At 46.3% G+C, this 22,906-nt stretch overlaps 1 protein-coding gene across 2 annotated transcripts in view; it reads left to right on the forward strand.

Moving 5' to 3' along the window:
• LOC110527970 (prickle-like protein 2) overlaps positions 1-22,906 on the forward strand; it is a 113,312-nt gene that overhangs the window by 42,068 nt on the left and 48,338 nt on the right. Inside the window, exon 1 of one of the 2 annotated variants that reach the window (XM_036983459.2) lies at positions 3,415-4,316. The exons of the other annotated variant lie outside the window; for it this stretch is intronic. The gene's annotated coding sequence lies outside the window, so the exon portion shown is untranslated. Of the gene's footprint in view, positions 1-3,414; positions 4,317-22,906 lie in introns of those variants that run through there. 2 annotated transcript variants of the gene reach the window in all.

Consider the following 22,906-nt stretch of genomic DNA (forward strand, 5'->3'; position numbering starts at 1 on the left):
TTATTGTTGGGTGAGAGGTTATTTTCCTGGCACCACACTCTCAGAGCCCTCACCTCCTCCCTGTAGGCTGTCTCGTCATTGTTGGTAGTCAGGCCTACTACTGTTGTCATCTGCAAACTTGATAATTGAGTTGGAGATGTGCGTGGCCAAGCAGTCATGGGTGAACAGGGAGTACAGGAGGGGGCTGAGTACACATCCTTGTGGGGCCCCAGTGTTGAGGATCAGCGAAGTGGAGGTGTTGTCTCCTACATTCACCACCTGGGGGCGGCCCGTCAGGAATTCCAGGACCCTGTTGCACAGGGCGGAGTTCAGCCCCCGGGCCGCACAGGGCGGAGTTCAGCCCCCGGGCCTCAAGCTTAATGATGTGCTTGGAGGGTGCAATAGTGTTGAATGCTGAGCTATAGTCAATGAACAGCGTTCTTACTTAGGTGCTCCTCTTGTCCAGATGGGATAAGTCAGTGTGCAGCGCGATGGCGATTGATTGCATGGTCTGTGGATCTATTGGGGCGGTAAGCAAATTGAAGTGGGTCTAGGGTGTCAGGTAAGGAAGAGGTGATATGGTCCTTGACTAGTCTCTAAAAGCTTCACTTCATGATGACAGAAGTGAGTGCTACGGGGTAAGTTACCTGTGGCGCTGATGTTTAGTTTTTTGTATGCTCTACGGCAACAGTGTCTAGGTGGAATTTGTATTTGTGGTCCTGGCAACTGGACCTTTTTTGAGATGACATTCGTTTGTACTATCAAGGCCCAGGTCTGACAGAATCTGTGAAGAAGTTATAGGTGCTGCTGTAGGCCCTCTAGTAGGGTGAGGTCGGGCTCTGCAGACCATTTTAGTCCCCTCGCCAATTCGTTGATTTGTATATTTAAGAGGGTGGGGCTTAAGCTGCATCCCTGTCTCACCCCCCGGCCCTGTGGAAAGAAATGTCTGTGTTTTTTTTTGCCTATTTTAACCGCACATTTGTTGTTTGTATTCATGGATTTGATAATGTATATTTTCCACCAACACCACTTTCCATCAATTTGTATAGCAGGCCCCCATGACATTTTTTAAATCGACAAAGCATGAGAAGAATTTGACTTTGTTTCTCTCTCTTTTCTCTATCTCTGTTTCTGTGTATTTGTTGCGCTTTCTCTTTCTGTCGCTCTCTCTCTATCTATCACTGTGTGGATTGCATGAAACTCGTTCCAAAGTTTCAGTGTTGGTTTAACCTTGCTCTCTCCTCATCTGTCATTTTGGATCCCCCCCTTTCCACCCCCAGTATTACCCAGACGCAATGGATACCTGAGGGCCTGCCAAAAGGCTTGCTGCCAGGCCAGTGCAGAGATTAGGGGAGTGGTCTCTCTCTCTTTCCCAACTCTTTCTCGTCTTCTTTCTTCACCTCCCCCTCTCTCTCTCTCCTCATATTGGCTGAGGGTCAGCCTGTGGTCTAAGCAAGCCTATCCTCCCATCTGGGGTCTGAAAGGGGAAACCTAGGCATGGCAATGTACCAGTGAGCTGACCGTCAGAGCCCAAGCTGACAAGGTAAAAATCTGTCATTCTGCACCTGAGCAAAGCAGTTAACCCACTGTTCCCCGGGCGCCGAAGACGTGGATGTCGATTAAGGCAGCCCCCCGCACCTCTCTGATTCAGAGGGGTTGGGTTAAATGTGGAAGACACATTTCAGTTGAAGGCATTCTCGTACAGCTGACTAGGTATCCCCCTTACCCATTCCATAATAAGCCCAGTGTTATGCCCAGTGTGGATAGCCTGGATCAGAGCTCCCATCCTCAGCTGCACCCTTGTTGTGGTTGGGCTCTGCATCAGGATACTAGTCTCAGACAGGGTGCTGCTCTATATGAGTCCTCCTAAAACTCTACTACAGCCTCTGTCTAGACTCTTGCTCAATTGGCTGAAGCATTGGGGTTCTTTTGATACTCTCTTGAGAAGTACCATGTCAGATGAAAGTTTTTTTCATCACTAAATCAGGATTCATTTCTTCCTCACTCTGCCTGCCAGCCGTCCCTCTAATGGCTTCAGAGTCAGAGAAGAAAGCATATTTCCATCGAGAGAGAGATGCAGCGTTTTTGATCATGATGACTCTATTATGTGTATAAGACAATTTTCTCCATGACACAGTACTTTGTGGAGTGGAGAGATTACTTGACAGTCTCTTGCTGAGAAGAGAACATTTATTCAGATATGTAGGCAACTAACCATCCTGTACCAGTTCTACATTTCCTCGGTCACCATTGATGACCTTTGCCATGTTGCCAAAGCAGTATTATGTCTGTTTATTTCAAAGACTCTTGATTAGTAGCCTGTGAAATTGGATTAACTTTCATTACTGTTTATTTTTGAATGTTATAATAAATAAAGTATTTTTTTTCAAGTGTCCTTATAAGGGAGATGGTTCATGATAGGAGAGAGGAGCAGCTCAGAACTGGTTGTGATTAATAACACACCTCTGTCACTCTGTGTGTGCTGTTGGCCCAGGTTCCCCTCTCTGTGGGACTGTGGGATTGATTGATCACGTCATTTAGTCCTGGGGGGCAGACTAGTTAACCTCTCCGTAGGCTGGGGGGTGGAGGGATGGGGTGGGGTAGGGGAGAGTCACATTGGCCCAATCCCAAAGGACCTCTAAACCCTATGCCTTATGCACTCGTGGAGATCTGACAGGATTTGATTGGTATAAGCAATATGGTGAAACTTCCACATCGCCTATCAGAGGGCATACTTTCCTCTACATGACCACGTACAGTATCATCAACACATCTTTAGACTTTTCAATATGAACATTGGTTAAGACATCAACACTTCTTTTAGTGTTTTTCCAAATGTATGCTTTACTAGCGATCTCAACATGCTTTGGGCATTAGCTATTCCTCTGTATCATACATAAATTATTATCCACTTTAGGAGGCGGCTCTCCATAGTAGCAAAAAGTAGCAACATCTGAGACATTCTTCAGTGTGAGTGTGGCTCAATGCCTGCTACTGGGCTAATGTTAGGAGGGAGACGCGTGCCACTGGAGAATGTGTGTGTGTGTGTGTGTGTGATGGTCAGAAAGAGAACACTGGCACTCATTGTCAGGTATAATGTGTTGCTCTCCTGGCGTGATTCCTTGTTGTCTTCCACCACAGGAATCCATATGGATTTATGGGAATGAATCAGAGTATCCTGCTGCCTGTGGAACAGTAGTTGTACAGTCTAGAGCGCTGCTGTACAACAGATCATATTCTACCCACAGCACACTACTGACGGGTCCAGAAACCTCACTCTGGCTCTCTGGTGATAGATGACTCCGCTCTAACCTGTACTCACACGCCCTACAGGTCCTGTTCCTCTATTTATGAGTATGTGATTGGCATGGGGAGGGGGGGGGGGGGGGGGGGGGTGTGACTGAAGAGGGGGCAGTTTGGAGAGAGAAGAGGTTTAGGTTTGGCTCGGAGGAGCCTATGGTGAGTTGAGGCCACACTCCATCTGTATTGATTTATATGTCTGTAACTCTCTGCAGGTAAATCAGTGGACAACTACTAGCTGCACATCACATCAGATCTGGCTCTACAGAAAGTACTATAGCAGATGTTTCCATCCAGTTCAGTTCAGGGGGATGTTTGGAAGTCGAGAGAGACTACAGTGAAAGGATGCCGGCAGTACCCTGTTTCTCTACGCTGCTGGCTTCTCCAGTGTTTCAGTCGGCGGAAGATGGACTGTAGAAGACTAACATACCACAGTCCAACTTGAAGTTAACCTTCAATCGTTGTCCATTTAGATTTCACATCATGTTCACGATTCCTATTTTCCCTTGCTCTTCACTTTGGTGCTCAAACTAACCTCCAAGCTAACTGGACACCCTAATGAATCTAATCAGGGTCTAGTTGCTAAGCTGTGATAGGCTTAGAGCTGGTGACTCACACCTTTAGGGGAGATAAGGGGTGTGGTTAGAAGTGTTTGGGGTGTTTAGGGGAGTTCTGGCTACAGAGGCTGCCTGCTCGGCTCTTAAATTGGTGATCAGCCCCTATCACATTCCTCTGGTGGGCAGCTCTCTCTCTCCTCTCTCCTCTCTCTCACACTTACTTCACACATCCATATGGTTGTGCCACCAGCTGCAGTCTAGAGAAGTCTTCAGCTCAGCAACACACTCAATGCTATCATCTCCATGTCAGTCTCTCTCCCTCGTCTCCTGGTCATCTGAGAAAGGAACAGACTTTTTCAATTACAGAGACGTTGAAAGTGTTTTCTTCTGGTTATGGTGCTGCAATGATTATCCTCTGAGAGGCTCTGTTGTTTGACCGTGTGTTCCCCAGTCCTTGCTCAGCCAGCCGGAGGGGAAGTGGTGAGTAACTTTTACATATTCATAGCAAACATGCCATTTCACACACCGACTGACTGACAGACATGGGATCTCTGCCTGGATACAGTCATGTTAGTTTGGTAGCTTCTGTCATGAATGAGGTATTTTCTCTCTATTTGATTAAAAACTTTCAGCTTCAGTGATTGACTGCCTTGTGTTTCTTTAGGCTAGTTTTGACAACTTTTTAAGTTGATTTAGAATATTTACATTCAATTGATTTCTGTGTCTATAAGCCTTGTCATGACAATTTGTAGGATTCTGCTTTCTTGTGTGCATGCGGGTGCTACACTATAGTATGGTAGCTTATGACATTTTGTGATTTAAACATCTTTGGAACCATGTCCTCCCGTTGCTTTTGCACTGCTCTGTAGAGTCTGCCAAGTAGGATGTTGGGAGTGGGTGGCTTCATGTTTAGAGAGGGTGCGATGGGGGATAAAAAGAGAAGGAGGGAGATAGGAAAAAGAGAAACATTGGGAAGGGAGAAAAGAGTGAGAGAGAAATAAAAGGAAAGCGAGTGAGAGAAGGGAAAAGGCAGTGTAGAGGCAGTCTCCTGTCATCTCAGCTGTTGTGAATTAAGTGGACTGACAGCACGCATCTCCCTGCATCTCACAGCTGTGCGACATGCCTTCCACTTTATTTTTAACTCTACTTATATTGGGCTACGACAGGGAACAAACAGCCTATTGTCTCTCAGCTATGTGGGCACGGTGTGTGTGTGTAGTTGGTTGTGCATATCAGGGGAGTCTAGGCATTTATACCTAAAGCTGTTGGTGTTGTTATGCGTCAAAAATCATGTCAGATATGACAAGTTAAAGTACAGTTTATATCTGAGCGGTACAATGCTGGGTCTGCTGTCTTTGTTGACCGTGTGAGTGTGTCTATAAATCGCATGGTACATTCCACAATAGACGTGCTGCACTCTTTGTTTATGGCACCCAGGTCTGAGTGGCTGGCCCTGGCCTAGTAGGGAAAAGAATAGGGTGTGACACACAACAGGTTGTGGCTTCCTGAACACTCCTCTTTCTTTCTGTGCCACAGTTTCTATATACCTGCACCAAAGCAACTCCGTGCCCAAAATGGCCTCTGCGTTGACATTTCGAGCCAGTGGTTAAACCAGGCACAGAAAACAGATCATCTTTGTAGGGAAAATGACATGTATATCAATAGGGATCTTGGAAAATAAATCACATTTTCGGGTCCAGCAAGCCATTTAAACCTTTATGAGCCATATACTGAAGGCTAGTGCTGACTGTCCCCTGCATCCATCCACACAGACCCAGAACAAATAGCCTCCTTTCAATACAATACTCTCAGGAGGATAAGGAGCAAGGGATCTGCTGAGCCCAGAGGAGGAGAAAATTAAAGGAGAGAGGGAGAGTGAAAGACAATGGGCTGGATGGATGGGGTGTGTTGAGTGGATCCCCAGGCAGTGAGTGTGCCCATTGATTTAGAGAGTGAGTGGGCGTGGGGTTCGCCCCCCTACTGCTGCCAACCCCATTTCCTCCTCTAACGCTGTTAACCGATCAATGTCCTGGACACAGCTCGCAATGAGCCACACCAGTGGGGAGATTTCATCGCTAATCAAATGTAATCTCTAACACTGGTTTAATGTTGCCAATCATCCATCTTCAGCTTGTTTTACTATTGTAGCTCTTCCTGTCCTAGTAAAACAACATAACCACATCATGCCAGTCAACTGTCCACTGACGAGTTTGAACAAGAAAGACATGAGTGACGTTGATATGCAACCAAACCCCTCAGTGAGCTCTATGCAGACTGCCTTTGGGGAGAAATCACAACGTAAGCCTACAACTTGTAACTGGGTAGGGATAGGGAAGTGTGGTAACTGGGTAGGGATAGGGAAGTGTGGTAACTTTGTAGGGATAGTGAAGCGTGGTAACTGGGTAGGGAAGTGTGGTAACTTTGTAGGGATAGTGAAGCGTGGTAACTGGGGAAGGAAGTGTGGTAACTTTGCATATCTATCACTCCAGTGTTCATTTGCTAAGTTGTAATTACTTTGCTACTATGGCCTATTTATTGCCTCACCTCCTTACTCCATTTGCACACACTGTATATAGACTTTTTCTATTGTGTTATTGACTGTAAATTTGTTTATTCCATGTGTAACTGTTGTTTTTGTCGCACTGCTTTGCTTTATCTTGGCCAGGTCGTAGTTGTCGCCTACCTGGTTAAATAAAAGCAAAACAAAAAAACTGGGTAGGGAAGCGTGGTAACTGGGTAGGGATAGGGAAGCGTGGTAACTGGGTAGGGATAGGGAAGCGTGGTAACTGGGTAGGGATAGGGAAGCGTGGTAACTGGGTAGGGATAGGGAAGCGTGGTAACTGGGTAGGGATAGGGAAGCGTGGTAACTGGGTAGGGATAGGGAAGTGTGGTAACTGGGTAGGGATAGGGAAGCGTGGTAACTGGGTAGGGATAGGGAAACGTGGTAACTGGGTAGGGGTAGGGAAACGTGGTAACTGGGTAGGGAAGCATGGTAACTGGGTAGGGAAGCGTGGTAGCTGGGTAGGGAAGCGTGGTAACTGGGTAGGGAAGCGTGGTAACTGGGTAAGGAAGCGTGGTAACTGGGTAGGGAAGCGTGGTAACTGGGTAGGGAAGCGTGGTAGCTGGGTAGGGAAGCGTGGTAGCTGGGTAGGGAAGCTGGGTAGGGAAGCGTGGTAGCTGGGTAGGGAAGCGTGGTAACTGGGTAGGGAAGCGTGGTAACTGGGTAGGGAAGCGTGGTAACTGGGTAGGGAAGCATGGTAGCTGGGTAGGGAAGCGTGGTAACTGGGTAGGGAAGCGTGGTAACTGGGTAGGGAAGCGTGGTAGCTGGGTAGGGAAGCGTTGTAGCTGGGTAGGGAAGCTGGGTAGGGAAGCGTGGTAGCTGGGTAGGGAAGCGTGGTAGCTGGGTAGGGAAGCGTGGTAACTGGGTAGGGAAGCGTGGTAACTGGGTAGGGAAGCATGGTAGCTGGGTAGGGAAGCGTGGTAACTGGGTAGGGAAGCGTGGTAACTGGGTAGGGAAGCGTGGTAGCTGGGTAGGGAAGCGTGGTAGCTGGGTAGGGAAGCTGGGTAGGGAAGCGTGGTAGCTGGGTAGGGAAGCGTGGTAACTGGGTAGGGAAGCGTGGTAACTGGGTAGGGAAGCGTGGTAGCTGGGTAGGGAAGCGTGGTAACTGGGTAGGGAAGCGTGGTAACTGGGTAGGGAAGCGTGGTAGCTGGGTAGGGAAGCGTGGTAGCTGGGTAGGGAAGTGTGGTAACTGGGTAGGGATAGGGAAGTGTGGTAACTGGGTAGGGATAGGGAAGCGTGGTAACTGGGTAGGGATAGGGAAGCGTGGTAGCTGGGTAGGGAAGCGTGGTAGCTGGGTAGGGAAGCGTGGTAGCTGGGTAGGGAAGCGTGGTAACTGGGTAGGGAAGCGTGGTAACTGGGTAGGGAAGCGTGGTAACTGGGTAGGGAAGCGTGGTAACTGGGTAGGGAAGCGTGGTAACTGGGTAGGGAAGCGTGGTAACTGGGTAGGGAAGCGTGGTAACTGGGTAGGGAAGCGTGGTAACTGGGTAGGGAAGCATGGTAGCTGGGTAGGGAATCGTGGTAACTGGGTAGGGAAGCGTGGTAACTGGGTAGGGAAGCGTGGTAGCTGGGTAGGGAAGCGTGGTAACTGGGTAGGGAAGCGTGGTAACTGGGTAGGGAAGCGTGGTAACTGGGTAGGGAAGCGTGGTAACTGGGTAGGGAAGCGTGGTAACTGGGTAGGGAAGCGTGGTAACTGGGTAGGGAAGCGTGGTAACTGGGTAGGGAAGCGTGGTAACTGGGTAGGGAAGCGTGGTAGCTGGGTAGGGAAGCGTGGTAACTGGGTAGGGAAGCGTGGTAGCTGGGTCGGGAAGCGTGGTAGCTGGGTAGGGAAGCGTGGTAGCTGGGTAGGGAAGTGTGGTAGCTGGGTAGGGATAGGGAAGTGTGGTAACTGGGTAGGGAAAGGGAAGCGTGGTAACTGGGTAGGGATAGGGAAGCGTGGTAACTGGGTAGGGATAGGGAAGCGTGGTCGCCAATATCAACATGAACAAGTTTATTCAAGCCGTTAGAAATGGTTTTGTTGTTTTTTAAACAATGGCATCTGAATGACATTTAGTAGGCTTATATTACACATGTCCAACAGATTTTGATTAGATTTTCTTTGTGTGGTAAGTCAACAGTATCTTTGTCTCCAATATTTGTCTCAACACTCCCACCACTCTTGAGTCTGCCAGAGAACTAAGAGAGCTGGCTGACTAACCAGCCTGCCATCTGATAGGCCAGGGAGGTGATTGCTCTCAGCTCCTGACTGTCAAACACAAGGGCTTCCTTCCCCCACTCGAGAGAGAGCGAGAGAGGGGGGGAGTGGGAGAGGGTTAGAGAGGAGAGTGAGGGAGAGATAAATATAAAGAGAGTGTGGGGGAGTATGGGGTGGGAGAGGAAGTGTACGTGAATGAGAGTGACAGAGAGAGGGATGGAAAAAATGTGTAAAATAACATGAAATGATGAGGGCATACTGAGGGGAAAGGAGTGGAGGTACAGAATGAAAAGTGGGAGAGGGGGAGAAAGAGACCCTCTATCTGCCAGCCAAACCACCCCTGTCTGCTCTTCAACACTCAACACAGTCCCAGTCCCATGTCATCTCTCTGTCATGGATCTAACCAGAACACATTCCTCTGTTCCCTCCACTCTGCCCACAACTCACCATCCTCTCATTTTCAGATTGTTTACTCGCTAAACCAGATTATGTTTCATAGAATTAAACACATTATCATAAAATCTGATGGAAATCATGTCAAATCCAAGTAGCTCCAATGACAATACAATAGGGCTTTCTCTGCTGAGGGCTTTCTTATCATATAAAATAGTCATACCAGATTTTTATCCCCCTAGAGGAATGTAAATTGGTTGGTTGGCTCATAACTCAAGACCTTCACCCCCTCTATTTCTACCTTGTTGTCTAAACATGTATATTTGTGCTGACAGAGCAGAGAGAGAAATGAATTCTGCCAGTGCTGCCTTTTCTACAGAGGATGGTCACATCATTCTATTGAGTTATTTGTCTCCTTGATAGACTGCAATACTCACACATATGCAGGCAGGCAGGCACACATACGAACAAACACATTCCCTCTCCCTCCTCTCTCTCTCTCTGATCTATATGGTAGATAATCAGTCATTAAAGAAGCCTCAGATGATGCAGAGCTTTAGCTTTCTCCATTAGCCATCTCTTTACATTGTAGTGAAAGTGGTTTGTGAAGCTTTAATTTGACTAGGGCTTGCCTCCTAACCGTGGGTTCATTAGACAACATGAAAGGCTGTATTGGAGTTTCATTGGTGAGAACGAGCAGCCTCAGATCTCTCTTCTAGAGTTAATGAAAAGATGAGACACACAGCTCAGCCATAGAGCTCTGTTAATTGCGTTTAACTCCCAATCCATCATTTCCTTGTTTTTCATGCATGTTTGCTTAGGGAATAAAATACTAGGGACCAAGCCCACCAGTTAACACTGGAAAGTTCAGGCAATTGAAAGTTTGGCGGTTGGTTATTCTGCTTCTAGAATATTTCCAGCATCTGCGTTTCCTGTTTCTCTCTCTTAATTCCACACAGATAGGCCTACAGCCGGGTGCTCGTTTGTCAGACTGACAGGCCTTATTTAGCAGTGAACTGTGGGCAAATGAGTCCCGGGTCATGTGTTAATTCTGTCGTGTCAGATGTCAGTTTCCAATCAATCCCAAAGGCATGGCGTGTACCTGGCCTGGGACATGGTGGTTGTGAGCTAGCTAGAGCCGTGGAGATGCCAGCCGTGTTGACAAAATAACTGTCACTGTGATCTGTGTCAGATAGAGAGCCGCTCTGTTTCATTCTGCATAAAAGAGTTCTATTTTCTGTCTTCAGACAATGTAAAGGAGTTTGGTTCATTGTCTCCCATTGGCTTTGCTGTCTAACATTAACACTCATCAGACATGGCTGTCTGAAATGTTACTACAGCGCACACCACATGCCAAAGGGCAGTGGGTCAGAGCACTGTTGAACTATGTCGAGAGGAGGGAGGACAACAGCGTGCCATGAATTCAGATGCCATGTTAAATGGGGCTTGCTTCTTTACCAGAAGGTCAAAGTGCTATCAGCCACAGCACATTTTATGACAGCTCTGTGGAGTAGCAAACCCTGGGCATTTAACTGTGCTGCTAGGGCTCCTGGGAAGTTTCCTCTGTCTCTATGGTGACGTGTGGAGGGCTTGTTGCGGTTGTTATAAGTTCTCCTTTTATCTCCTGTTTATAATGTCAAGCTTCCCTAAGTTAAATACAGGACCAGAGGTACTAATGATGTTCATTTACTGCGGCCGTGGGCAAACTGAGCCTTAATTGGACAATGCCATCCATATGTGATGTAGGTAGTGGTGGTCGCCACCCCTGTGGTCCTGAAGTTTACAGCCAGGGTTCTTGGGAGGACAGGGTGGGGTAAAGGTGTGGGTGGGTGGCAGGGTTTTTATGAGATGGTTGGTCTATATGGAGGCGGGACTTGGGGCTCTGCAGCCACCCAGGTCTCTGTGCGCTGACTGCATTGCAGATGGCTTCAGTGTGCCATAGGGCAGGGGTCGGCAAGTTAAAAAAATATATATACAAAAAAATATATATTTAAGCGTAGGTCCCCAAAAGTTAAGTAAAAAAATATATTGATTTTGTGGGGTTAGTTTTTGGTTTCAAAAAAGACTGAGTTCACCAGGATTTCAGCCCCCCAAAAAAATATTTAGGAAATGTATTCCCACAAATAAAAATATGTGATCGTGTCTCAATGTAATGAAGGTATGAAATTATAGTTGTTTTCAAATACAATGTACTGTATTTTTGGGCTAAGTTCTGGTCAATTTGCAGTGTACTAATTATTTTCCGTCCACCGACCATTCACTCTGCCAAAAATCGGCCCATGGCTGGATCTATATAGTTGCCTACCCCTGCCATAAGGTATATAGACACTCACAGGAGATCCAGGAAAGCATGGTGCTGTTGACGCTCACTTTGCCACCCACCCCTCTGCCACGTGTCACCCATAGGTCCCATGAGGCTGTGGACATCACCAGGTGCCAATTATGCCAACATCAGGCTTCCAACCCCCACACACACACACACACACACACTGAACACGCACCATTGACTCCTCAGTTTTCCCATTTGGCAAGCGATGCTCACAAAGGACCGATGAGGTGTGCAGAGGGCACCCACTGACATGGAGCACAGGAGGAGGAAGAGCAGGAGGAGGAAGAGCAAGATTTAGGTTTAGGATTATTGGGTTAACAGAGAGGAGGAACAGTGTGGGGGTCGGGAGATGCATAGAGAAACAGACAGAGGAATGGTGATGGAGAGAGAGAGAGATGTGGAGGGAAGTAACTGCATTAAAGGGGAGAAAGGAGTTACTGTAGGTATGAGGGGGAGAAGAGAGAGAGAGAGGGACAACGATGGAGGGAGCGCTGCCAAGCTGTCCCGTGGGTGATAAATGAGGCCTTAATGAAGTATCTGTGCTTGTCTCTCTCTGTCTGGAGAAAACCGCAGCCTTGGCACAGAGCAGGCCTCGCTCTATCACGCCATGGAGAAAAACACACACACACACACACCGAGAGAGAGAGAGAGAGAGCTCTCATCTACATCAAGTGTTCTCTGATTCTCTCCACACATACAATGTGATTCCTACCCTGGCCTGGCAGGGTGGTTTACTTCGTTTAGGCCATTGTTCAGTGTGACAGGGCTGTGATGTAGAAGGCAGTGTGGTTTTCCTCACACGGAGTGATGGAATAGAACACATGTTAATCCTTCTCTGGAGTAAACAACGGATGGTCTTTTGTGGCTTGTTGTCACTTTCTCGCTGAGATGTTATTCTGTTAGTCGTCAAGATTTATAAACAGTGGATCTTCAGTGTGCAAAAAAAACCCGATTTAGTAGGGCATTTTAGTAAGATGACTGTGAAATCACCACAGTGTGTATGGGTGAGAGAGGGATCGAGACCGGACGTTAGCTAAGAAGGCGATGATAGATCAAGAGACTGAGTTGGCTGTGTTTTATAAGAGAGAAATGCATGAAAACCTCACACAGAGCAGCCAAAGCAAAACTTTATCCTGCACCTGAGGTGTGGCTGTGACAACGAGCTCCAGAAAAACAGCCCTCCTGTGAATTCCATACACCAGTGTCAATCAGTATGGTTTGGGCCAGGGGGTGTGAGATGGGGGGTGGGGGGGGATTATTAAGTGGTCTATCTGGACCTGGGTCACGATGCCAATGCGGCGATGATGCGATTGGGAGACATGGCCCTCTGCTTCTTAGGAAGACGGGTAGCTACAGGAGATATGTCTTTGTATTTGTGTGGCTGCCTGAGTTTGGTCTCTCCTCCTTGATTGACAGAAAGCGTCTGTCTTTTTCCTTCCTGTTGTTGTAGCCTTGCCTTTGACCTAATGGCATTCTATTCCATAGAAAGCCTGAACATTTTTGAGTCAGAGGAACTGTTTGTACATTATAGGGGTTGTGTAGAGAGGGAGGGGAGTCAGAGGAACTGTTTGTACATTATAGGGGTTGTGTAGAGAGGGAGGGGAGTCAGAGGAACTGTTTGTACATTATAGGGGTTGTGTAGAGAGGGAGGGGAGTCAGAGGAACTGTTTGTACATTTATAGGGGTTGTGTAGAGAGGGAGGGGAGTCAGAGGAACTGTTTGTACATTATAGGGGTTGTGTAGAGAGGGAGGGGAGTCAGAGGAACTGTTTGTACATTATAGGGGTTGTGTAGAGAGGGAGGAGAGTTTAGCTTTGCGGTATGACTGTGTGGGCCGAGGCGAATTCATCCCAGTGGAAAAGGGGAGAGAAGAAACGTTTGCTGAAAAGTAGGACAAGGATAATGTGTGTGTGCTTGTGTGTATACAGTAACGTATACGTGTGTGTGTGTCCTACATCCGGTGGTGTGGCGGTTGCAATGTCGGCGTATGCATGCCGTCAGAGTTTTCCCAGTGTGCCATTTGATGTAAAGACCATATGTTTCAGGCAGTCCGGGCCGTGCCCACCCCTACATGGCCAGCTGGCGCTTGATTCAGGGTCTCTCTCACCCCGCCACCTCCTCAAACCCCAAACCACCATGCCAACCCACCCCTCAAAGGCATGTATGACAGGGGCTCAGGGTATAAAGTGGTCCCCGCCCGGAATGCTGACCAACCTTGGCATATATTTGTAAACACGCATACATTACATGCGTAAAGCATTCCCATAGGCCTTCTGTTCCCTGTAGGGCCCCTGGATATGAGTTTGTTCCTGCTGAGGAATGACCTCATTTCCCAGCATGCACCAGAGAGCATTAAGCAGCCCCCAGTATGTGGTTTTCCATGACCTTCATCCATCTGAAGCCCACAACAGCAGATCTGATATAGTATAGATATACACAGAAACCCTCTACCTCTAGGTATTTTAGTTATTTAGTCCTGATAGTACAGTGTGGATGCGTGACTGTGTGAGATCCAGTACCATTTCTCAGTTAGACAATACGTCTATAGATGTACTATTTGCTGGCATATTTAGTAGTGATGGGGGGGAAATCGATAATTACGGTGCATTCATAAAGTATTCACACCTCTTTTCCCACATTTTGTTACAGCCTGAATTTAAAATTGATCAAATTTAGATTTTTTTGGCCACTGGCGTACACACAATACCTCATAATGTCAAAGTGGAATTCTGTTTTTAGAAATGTTTACAAATTAATGAACAATGAAAAGCTGAAATGTCTTTAGTCAATAAGTATTCAACCCCTTTGCTGTGCTTAATAAGTTGATGGACTCACTCTGTGTGCGATTTAATAGTGGTTAACATGATATTTGAATGACTTCCTCATCTCTGTACCCCACAAAATACAGGTATCTGTAAGGTTCCTCAGTCGAGCAGTGAATTTCAAACACATCCACAAAGATAGGGAGGTTTTCCAATGCCTCTCAATGAAAGGCAACTACTGGTAGATGGTAAAAAAAAAGCAGACATTGAATATCCCTTTGAGCACGGTGAAGTTATGAATGACTCTTTGGATGGTGTATGAATACACCCAGTCACTACAAAGTTACAGGCGTCCTTCCTAACTCAGTTGCCGGCGAGGAAGGAAACTACTCAGTCGCAGAGTTTAATGGCTGTGATTAGGGGAAAACTGAGGATTGATCAACAACATTGTAGTTACTCAATTTGGTTAGTTTTGTGGAGTAAAAAGGAAGCCTGTACAGAATAAAGATATTCCAAAAACATGCATCCTGTTTGCCTTCCTAACTCAGTTGCCGGCGAGGAAGGAAACTACTCAGTCGCAGAGTTTAATGGCTGTGATTAGGGGAAAACTGAGGATTGATCAACAACATTGTAGTTACTCAATTTGGTTAGTTTTGTGGAGTAAAAAGGAAGCCTGTACAGAATAAAGATATTCCAAAAACATGCATCCTGTTTGCAACAAGGCACTAAAGTAATACTGTAAAATATGTGACAAAGCAATTCCCTTTTTGTCCTGAATAGAAAGTGTTATGTTTGGGGCAAATCCAATACAACACATTACCTAGTACCACTCTCCATATCTTCAAGCATAGTGGTGGAAGCAGCATGTTATGCACATGACATTAATCGTTAAAGACTGGAGTTTTTCAGAATAAAAATCAAATGAAATGGAGCTCAGCACAGGCAAAATCCCAGAGGAAAAGCTGGTTCAATCTGATTTCCACCAGACACTTGGAGATGAATTCACCTTTCAGCAGGACAATAACCTAAAACGCAAGCCCAAATCTACACTGTAGTTGCTTACCAACAAGACCGTGAATGTTCCTGAGTGGCCAAGTTACAGTTTTGACTTAAATCTACATGAAAAGCTATGGCAAGTCATGAAAATGGTTGTCTATCAATGATCAACAACCAATTTCACAGAGCTTGAAGATTTTCAAAATGAATAATGGGCAAGTATTGCACAATCCAGGAGTGGAAAGCTCTTAGAGACTTACCCATAAGGCTCACAGCTGTAATCGCTGTCAAAGGTGCTTCTACAAAGTATTAACTTGGGTGTGAATGTTTATGGAAATGAGATCCTTTCTGAAGGCACTGTACATATCGCAATATTATTTTTGGATGATATTTTTTTAATATTTGACTTCAGGTATTGATTTGCCAAATATATATATATATATATATATATATATATATATATATATATATATATATATATATATATATATATATATATATATATATATATATTCATATTAAAAATATATATATTTGCGACTGTAGCTAGCTTTGATGAAAAACTAGTCGGCTTTACCTGTGTTTTCGGGCACTTTTATTTCCCTGAGTGATCAAAACTCGTCTCTCTTGTCTCTCTGGAGCAGACATATTCATATGTTTGGAACATCAAATCACAATACAAATAGAATCATGACAATCGCTATACATATTGTATCAGCACCTAAGTATCGTGATAATATTGTATCGTGAGATCCCTGGCAATTCTCAGCCCTAATATTTTGTTCCAGTGACTGTAGGGAATGTTCATGTCCATAGTAGCCTAGTCCCTCCCCATGTAGCCCAGCTGAGGCCAAGCAGAACCAGGCTATGACCTGCCTTATCGTGATGGGGGTTGTAGTAGTGATGGTGGTGATAGGAGTTGTTGTAGTGCTGGTTCTGGTGCCGATGGGGGTAGACAGTATGTGCTTTTGACTCAGAGCAACACAAACAAGCTCCAGCCTGGTGAACTCAGCAGCCATAGCCCGCTCCCTCCCTCCGTATAATTCTCTATCTCTTGCTCTCCATTTCCCAGCTCTTCCTCTTCAGGGACAGGGAAAATGGTTTCATGGGGCCATTTCCAGCAGTCTGTGATCCGTGTCTCCTACTAATTGTTTTCCCAAATCCTGGGCTGGTGTGTTTAGGACAGAAGGGTGGAATGCAGGGGAAGGTTCCCATCTTCCCACTATTACACACATGAACCTTTCTGTCTGTAGCCCAACATGCTGCTACTCTACTCAGAGTGGCAGATCCCCATTAAATACTGGCTGGGTTTTCATCAGAGAAGATGCATCCAGTATGTATGGTTGATGTTGGCTATGTTTCAGTTGAGAAGGAAATGGGGTCAGAGAGAGACGACACAGAAAGGGAGAGAGGGGAGTCAGAGTACAGGAGAGGGAAAGAGACTGACAAAGGTAAAGAAAGAGACTATATATGTGTTTGGGACGGCAGGGAGCCTAGTGGTTAGAGCGTTGGGCCAGTAACCCGAACTGAACCGCCCCTGAACAAGGCAGTTAGTAGTCCGTCATTGTAAATAAGAATTTATTCTTAACTGACTTGCCTAGTTAAATAAACGTAGAGAAGAGAGATGGAGAGTGAGTGAAACAAAACGAGGGAGAAGAGAGGCCCGTGGGTGCAGTGTAAAGGTCAGTGTGTATGTGAGCGTGTTAAGAACTGGTGTGAGGCTGAGGATAATTAGAATGTGTCTGAGCTCACCACACTCCTCTACACACTCAGGGGAAGACTGCCTGTCCATCAAACATGAGAGGGTCCAGGGGCTGAGTTCTCTCTCACACACACACACACACACACACACACACACACACAAAAAACAAGGCCGAGTACACACGGACAAACATGCAGATGCATGCGCACACAAGTTACAACCCCAATCCCTCGCCTTCTCACTAAAGCAATTCCACTCTCATTTGCCACATCGAGCAGCTCATATTCCCACACTTGATGCATTTGTTATATTGAAGTATAATATCCTGTCTATGATCCTATTCTTTCTATTTAGAATTCTCAATCAGTCTCATAACTCAAAGTATCTTTGATCTGAACTCCTCAACTGGAGTACTAAAAGCCCATTACTAGTGCTGAAAGTTGTTTTTGGGAGGTGTGTGTGTGTACGCATGCACATTTGTGTGTTGTGAGTGTAGCTTTGCCTGTCCCTGCGGTATTATTTCACAGGACTTGCTAAGCATTTATGAGCTAATTAAGGTTGCAGAGCTGGTGAGCTGGTGATAAGGCCCATGTCCGGCCCCATTATTAATGTTCCACGCTCCACTGGGGCTCCAGACCTGCAAGCAGCCTAATTGGAAGCACTGAATCTGTTTGGGGAGAATTCTGATGACTTTCAGAACAAAGTGTGTGTGAATTTATGCGTCTGCGGGTTTGTGCTTGTTTGTGTGTGTCTACTTGGGGTGTACTGTATGTGGGTGTGTTTGTGCGTGGGTGCGTTTGGCAATTTTGTGTTTGGCAAGCATGTAGCCCAGTTCTGCTCTGACCCACATTTCCGAGTGAGCCCCATTATCTGGTCTCTTGAAGTATGTTTCACTTGGGAAAAACACAGCACAGAGCTCCAGACCACCCCTGGAAATTCCCACAGCCTCCAGAACATAAAAAAGAGCTGCCAATATCATGATTATAAATGTTCCTAATGTTGTATTGCAAATTGCATTTTGTCATGGTTTGTTTTCTTTCAAATGTTCGCCTCAGAAATGTGAGGTGTCATGAAGTTGTGAAATAGCAGCTGCCTTTACCACGGGTCCAAGGTAGGGGCTACTGTTTGCTCAGGGTCAATGTTAATGTGAGGAGTGAAACTTTCCCCCCATCTCTGACCCCATGACGACTGTAGCCACGACAACCCCCTCCCCCCGGACCTAGAGCCCAGACCCTCTGGTGTCTGTCTGTGTCTGCATCATAAAGACAGCTCCGCCTTTGAAGCCGGACAATGACCTCAAACTTGTTGCTCTCTGAAACACCCCTCTGCCATTGTGGAGGTCGTAAAAACCCAACGGGAGAGATTTCCTGCAACAAAAAAAAACATTTGGTGTGTGTTGGGGTCTTTTTGTCAAAGAGATGGGAGAGGGCCTATGGAGAGTGGGGGTTGGGTGTGGTTTTCAGTGTTGGTTGTTAAAGTTCCTTCCTGCCTGAGCGCTGATGTCATCGGTGCAGGCCTGAAACCAACACAGCACTGCATGAGGCTGCAAACTGTTCTGCCCACAAACACGCACAGAAAATGGGAAACACATTCATGCTATTAATGAATTGCCTGTTTAAATACTCTGGTCCAGCTTGCTCCCTACTCACACAGACAAATATGTCCAGTACCCTCTCTTCTGTGTGTGAATCACCTCCTAAGTGGTTGAGGGAATATTCTGCCGTGCCACAGCAAAGACATCAAACACAAGTGCAACCAACAGTATAAAATGTCTGAACTCCCTAAGACTGCAATAGTGCCATGAGACTGCAATAGTGCCATGAGAGACTGCCATGAGAGACTGCAATAGTGCCATGAGAGACTGCCATGAGAGACTGAAATAGTGCCATGAGAGACTGCCATGAGAGACTGCAATAGTGCCATGAGAGACTGCAATAGTGCCATGAGAGACTGCCATGAGAGACTGCAATAGTGCCACGAGAGACTGCAATAGTGCCACGAGAGACTGCAATAGTGCCACGAGAGACTGCAATAGTGCCACGAGAGACTGCAATAGTGCCACGAGGGACTGCAATAGTGCCACGAGGGACTGCAATAGTGCCACGAGGGACTGCAATAGTGCCACGAGGGACTGCAATAGTGCCACGAGGGACTGCAATAGTGCCACGAGGGACTGCAATAGTGCCACGAGGGACTGCAATAGTGCCACGAGGGACTGCAATGCTACCACGAGGGACTGCAATGCTACCACGAGGGACTGCAATGCTACCAAGAGGGACTGCAATGCTACAAAGAGGGACTGCAATGGTACGAAGCGAACATGTTTGCCAACAACTCATTATGTTGAAAATGTGCCTCATCTGTTTTCTAATTTGGTCTCTCAGCTGTTTTTCCCTCCCAGAATAAATGTCTTCCATTTGCAGACGATTATGCGTGTCCCCAGTGTCAGTGCTGTGTGTCAGTGCTGTGTGTCAGTGCTGTGTGTCAGTGCTGTGTGTCAGTGCTGTGTGGTCCCCTGCTGGTCTGAGGACAGGACAATTCCATTCCTAATAAAAGACACTGAGCTGGAATCACATTGACTTGATACCTTCCCTCACCTCGCTTCAAATTGTGTTCAAACCTTTGTCATGTCATCAATTCATCTGCTCAATACACACACACACACACACACACACACACACACTGTACAAACACCTCCACACCAGGCATCTCGCATAACCCAAATCTGTCACATTCCACATTAAACGATTCCACATCTTTATTTTATCACAGCCAAAGCTTTCCTCTTGAAAGTAAAAACATAAAACATAGACAACATCCGTTTTCTGTCTCCGTGTTTTTGTCCTCTGAAGTTCGTCATATCCCCAGTCTTTCCTCGTCACATTTGTGTGGTGTCACGCTGGTACAGAAGTAACTGTCCATGTGTGTAAGTCTGTCCCTGTCACAGAGAGGGAGAGCCTTTATATGGGAGGACAGGCAGGACACGGTGACACTGGTGAATCACGTCTGCTGGGTGTTAATGTCTTCTCCTGGCAATTAGCTGCCTCAGTGTGATGCAGGGAGCAGACAAAGGGACACGGAATGAATCACCACCTAATTACTCTCCCTACATACCACGCCGCATCGATCCTGTCACATTCGGATTCTAGCACTATGTTTTATTAAAATTATTATGGGCTGTTCATCATAATTTCCCTATCTGAGACTTTTATCCACAGCCATTTTGCTCGGCTGTTGTGGTAGATGACTGTTGACGTAGAGCTGTAGGTGGCCATATGTATTCAGCTGGGTCCGTTCTGAGGAGGCAGAGGTGGAGAGCTTTTCTCAAGAACACCGCTAGAAATACCTGACCTTGATGTGTGTGACAGGAAAGTCCAGCCCTCTAGCCGCCATTCAATGTCCACACTTCTACCTTCTCTCCTTTTGAGTTGATTTTTCTGTCTTTTTCTTTTACCTACCACTGGCCCTATTCTATGGAGGACAACTTAATTTCTATCTGTACCTTCAGTCGATACACTATGATGTGTGCAGTGTAGTGAGGCTGCATCTCTCTGCGTCCAGGCCCACCCCTATCGCTGTGGGATAGGACTTTCTCTTTCGAAGCACACCCCAACACCCATCAGTGTTGGGGTGTTCGTCTGAGTGTGTGTCCCTGACCTCTGACCAGGAACACCAGATGTGGTGGGCTCACCTCGCAGGCCAACCAATGGCTGGTTAAGGACGGGCTAGACATGGTACCAGAGGAGCAAAGACACTAAACCAAGACTGGGGTTTAGAATGAGGTTTACAGAGAATTCTATCGGTCTTCAAGCTTGAAGTTAATCAATGTCCCTGACTTTAACTGCTTAAATGTGACACATTGAACTTTTGTCTTGACTTCTTCTCGTGACTTTTGAGCATAAGTGTGTTTCTGTTCATAGAAATTGCCCTTGTGGTCCATAAAGACTACGTTGACTTGGTTGTTTTGTGTGTACAGTATATACAGCAGGGCTATTCAATTCTGGTCTTGGAGGGCCAACACGGTTTTTTTTTGTTTCCACCTGGTAGTTAGTTGAACTCACCTGGTGCCCCTGATTAGAAGGAGAGGATGAAAAACAGGCGTTTTTGGGCCCTCCAGGACCGGAATTGAATAGCTCTGCTGTACAGGGATTGGGATTCCGCAAGTTTACGAGCTGTGTCTGTGGGCCGACACAGGATCTCTAAAGTTTACCCAGCTTGCCAGGCAAGGGGTGACACATTTCAACCCTCTGCTCTAAAACGGTCATTTGCAGCTGAGAATGCTGGGAGTTTGAAGGGGCTCGTTATGGAAGTCCCTGCTTGGTTGGTTACTCTCTCTCTCGGTCTCTCTCGGTCCCTCTCTCTCTGTCTGTCAAATCAATTTAAGGGGTTTATTGGTATGGCAAACATATGTTAACATTGCCAAAGCAAGTGAAGTAGATAAATCAAGTCAAAGTTTGTCACGTGCGCCGAATACAACAGGTGTAGAACTTACAGTGAAATGCTTACTTACAGGCTCTAACCAATAGTGCAAAAAAGGTATTAGGTGAACAATAGGTAAGTAAAGAAATAAAACAACAGTAAAAAGACAGGCTATATACAGTAGCGAGGCTATAAAAGTAGCGAGGCTACATACAGACACCAGTTAGTCAGGCTGATTGAGGTAGTATGTACATGTAGATATGGTTAAAGTGACTGCATATATGATGAACAGAGAGTAGCAGTAGCGTGAAAGAGGGGTTGGCGGGTGGTGGGTGGCGGGACACTATGCAGACAGCCCGGTTAGCCAATGTGCGGGAGCACTGGTTGGTCAGCCTAATTGAGGTAGTATGCACATGAATGTATAGTTAAAGTGACTATGCATATAAGACAAACAGAGAGTAGCAGCAGTGTAAAAGAGGGGTTGGGTTGGGGGAGCACAATGCAAATAGCCCGTGTAACCATTTGGTTACCTGTTCAGGGGTCTTATGGCTTGGGGGTAAAAACTGTTGAGAAGCCTTTTGGTCCTAGACTTGGCACTTCGGTACCGCTAGCCATGCGGAAGTAGAGAGAACAGTCTATGACTGGGGTGGCTGGGGTCTTGGACAATTTTTAGGGCCTTCCTCTGACACTGCCTGGTGTAGAGGTTCTGGATGGCAGGCAGCCTAGCCCCAGTGATGTACTGGGCCGTACGCACTACCCTCTGTAGTGCCTTGCGGTCAGAGGCCGAGCAGTTGCCATACCAGGCAGTGAGGCAACCAGCTCTCGATGTTGCAGCTGTAGAACCTTTCGAGGATCTCAGGACCCATGCCAAATCTTTTTAGTTTCCTGAGGGGGACTAGACTTTGTCGTAATACACAATATAAAATGAACCGTAAACATTACTCAGAGAAGTTCCATAAGAATAAAGACATTTTAAAGTGTCATATGTCTATATACAGTGTTGAACTATTTTCACATCGTTACAAGTACAAAAGGGAAAATGAATAAACATATGGGTTGTATTTACAATGGTGTTTGTTCTTCACTGGTTGCCATTTTCTTGTGGCAACAGGTCACACATATTGCTGCTGTGATGTCACACTGGTATTTCACCCGGTATAAATGGGAGTTTATCAAATTAGATTTTTATTTCTTTGTGGATCTGTGTAATCTGAGGGAAATTGTGTCTCTATAGTCAAACATTTGGCAGGAAGTTAGGAAGTGCAGCTCAGTTTCCACCTCCAATTTGTGGGCAGTGTGTACTCTGTATACGGGCCAAATAGCATTCTAGTTTGCATAGTTTTTTTTGTAAATTTTTTCCCAATGTGTCAAGTAATTATATTTATGTTTTCTCATGATTTGGTTGGGTCTAATTGTGTTGCTGTCTTGAGGCTCTGTGGGGTCTGTTTGAGTTTGTGAACAAAGCCCCAGGACTAGTTTGCTTAGGGGACTGTTCTCCAGGTTCATGTCTCTGTAGGTAATGGCTTCGTTATGGAAGGTTTAGGAATCTCTCTCTGTCCCTCTCTCTCTCGCCGTGTCTCTCTATTTCGCCGTGTCTCTCTGTCCCCCTTCCCCCTCTCTCTCTGTCCCTCTCTCGCTCTCTCTGTCCCTCTCTCGCCCTCTGTCTGTCTCTGTCCCTCTCTTGCTCTCAATTCAATTCAATTCAATTCAATTCAAGGG

The sequence above is a fragment of the Oncorhynchus mykiss genome, chromosome 7, assembly GCF_057628025.1.
Source record: "Oncorhynchus mykiss isolate SJ-2025 chromosome 7, ASM5762802v1, whole genome shotgun sequence".
Taxonomy (NCBI): Eukaryota; Metazoa; Chordata; class Actinopteri; order Salmoniformes; family Salmonidae; genus Oncorhynchus; species Oncorhynchus mykiss.